This window comes from Lynx canadensis, chromosome A2 (genome assembly GCF_007474595.2).
Source record: "Lynx canadensis isolate LIC74 chromosome A2, mLynCan4.pri.v2, whole genome shotgun sequence".
Lineage (NCBI taxonomy): Eukaryota > Metazoa > Chordata > Mammalia > Carnivora > Felidae > Lynx > Lynx canadensis.
The window spans coordinates 10,611,930-10,614,605 of NC_044304.2; the positions used below are offsets into that span (position 1 = coordinate 10,611,930).

The 2,676-nt window shown below is 38.9% G+C and overlaps 1 pseudogene; it reads right to left on the reverse strand.

The window, feature by feature from the left end:
- Positions 1-1,494: 1,494 nt before the first annotated feature.
- LOC115505297 lies at positions 1,495-1,724 on the reverse strand (annotated as a pseudogene).
- Between the last annotated feature and the right edge of the window lie 952 nt (positions 1,725-2,676).

Here is a 2,676-nt window from a genome sequence, read left to right on the forward strand (position 1 = left end):
TTGCACGGCTCAAAGCCACGATTCTTTGAACATCGTGAAATAGAATTTGCTGTTATGTATTTCCTGAAATTTCCATTTCTTAGAAGTCAGCTTCTCTATACAATTTCAGAAAACTCAGTTTACTAAGCTTTCTGCTCTGTCCGATATATACACAAGTTTCTCCCTTTGTCCGTTTTCAGGTGTTCCCACAATTCTTTCTGGCCTTGGGTCAGACATATTTGAAAATTTCCACATCTTTTTGTGGCACCTGGGTGGCTCGGTCAGTTGAGTGTCCAATTTCAGCTCAAGTCATGGTCTCGTGGTTCATGAGTTTGAGCCCTACAGCAGGCTCACTGCTGTCAGCACAGAGACCACTTCGGATCCTCTGTTCCACTCTCTCTCTGTATCTCCCCCTCACCTGCTCTCTCTCTCTCTCAAAAAAAATATAACTAAACCTTAAAAAAATAAATTTCCATATCTTTTATAGAACAGCTTTATTTTTTTTTTAATTTTTTTTAACGTTTATTTATTTTTGAGACAGAGAGAGACAGGGCATGAACAGGGAAGGGGCAGAGAGAGAGGGAGACACAGAATCTGAAACAGGCTCCAGGCTCTGAGCTGTCAGCACAGAGCCCAACGCAGGGCTCGAACTCACGGACCGTGAGATCATGACCTGAGCCGAAGTCGGACGCTTAACCGACCAAGCCACCTAGGCGCCCCTAGGACAGCTTTAATGATGTCTTAGAAATGTTTCTTCTCAAATGATATATGTCACATATATATATGACATATATCATACATCTATAACAATTTCTTTTTTAATTTTATTTTAATTTGTTTTAATTCCAGTATCATTAACCTACAGTGTTACATTAGTAACACTTTATTTATTCATTCATCCACTTGAACATCTAGGTTGTTTCCATGTCTTGGCTATTGTAAATCATGCTGCAATGAAATGGAGGTGTGTATATCTTTTCGAATCTGTGTTTCTGTTTTCTTCAGATAAATGCTCAGAAGTTTCATTGCTCAATCATATGGTAGTTCAATTTTTAATTTTTCAAGGAACCTCCACACAGATTCCCACAGAGAATGAACCAGTTTACATTCCCACCAACAGTAGGCAAGGGTTCCCTTTTCACCACATCCTCACCAACTCATGTTGTTTTTGTCTTTTTGAAAGTAACCATTTTAATAGGCATGAAGAGATATCTCATTGCAGTGCTAATTTGTATTTCCCTGGGGGTTAGTGATGGCAACATTTTTTCATGTATCTGTTAGCCATCTGTATGTCTTTGGTGGAAAAATGCTTATTCAGATCCTCTGCCCATGTATGAATCATATTGTTTGCTTTTCTTTGTATTTTCTCATTTCATTATTTTTCATTCATGAAAGCTGATTTGACATATGTTCGCATAGAACTTTTCTCTCATGTCTACAGCTCAACACACTGCTGAATCCAAAGGAGCTGGTGCCATTACTGTGTGGAGTATATTGTATTAGTGTTTCAGTCGTTTATTCCGACCCATTTCTTCTTTTATACTCTAAAACATCTTCATTACGCTGTTTGATCAGATAGATCCACAAGAAGCTGGAGGTGCCCGAGGTCAGTCCAACTTTCCTCCAGTCAGGTCTGTCACGTGGCAGCTCCTGAATGTAGGACCTTGATGGCACTGAAGACCAGTTGGGAGTCTGGCCAGACCCAGAAGCTTGGAGAAGGGGTGCAACAATGAAGTCAGAGCCATCTTCCTGGGCTGGGGTCCCTTTTTGTTTTGCTATTGAGTTTTTGATATACTTTGGGATATTTACCTCTTATGAGATGTATGATTTGCAAATATTCTCTGCCACTCGAGAGGTTGCCTTTTCATTTTGTTGATGGTTTCCTTGCCATGCAGAAGATTTACTTTGATGTAGACCCTGCTTATTCTTGCTTTTGTCCCCTTGTTTTTGATGTCAGATCCCAAAATCATTGCCAAAATCAAAATGTTTTTTTCCCCAGGAGTTTTATGGCTTCAGGTCTTATGTTCAAGTCTTTAATCCACTTTGAGTTATTTTTGCCTGTGGTGTAAGACAGTGGTCCAGTTTTATTCTTTGGCGTGTGGCTCTCCAGTTTACCCAACACCGTTTGCTGAAGAGACTGTTCTTACCTTACTGTATATGTTTGCCTCCTTTGTCATAAACGAATTAACCATATATACAGTGGATTTGTTCCTGGGCTGTCGATTCTGTTGCATTGATCTGTGTGTTTTTTATGCCAATAACATGCCGTGTTGGTTACCATAGCTTTGTAACATAGTTTGATATCTCCAGCTTTTCTCTTCTTTCTCAAGATTGCTTGGCTATTCGGTTCTTTTGTGGTTCCAGACATATCGTAGAAGTGCTTGTTCTATTTCTATTAAAAAAAAAGTGCCATTGGAATTTTGACAGGGAGTGCTCTGAGTTCACTGATTGCTTTGGGTATATGGACGTTTCAACAGTATTCATTCTTCCAGTCAATGAGCATGGCCTATTTTTTCATTTGTTTGTGACTTCTTCATTTCTTTCAACAATTGTCTTATAGTTTTCAGTATACTAGTGTTTCACTGCCTTGATTAACCTTGTTCTCAGGTATTTTATTCTTGTTTATGCAGTTGTAAATGAGATTGTTTTCTTCATTTTTCTTTCTGATAGTTTTGTGATTAGTGTGTAGAAATGCAG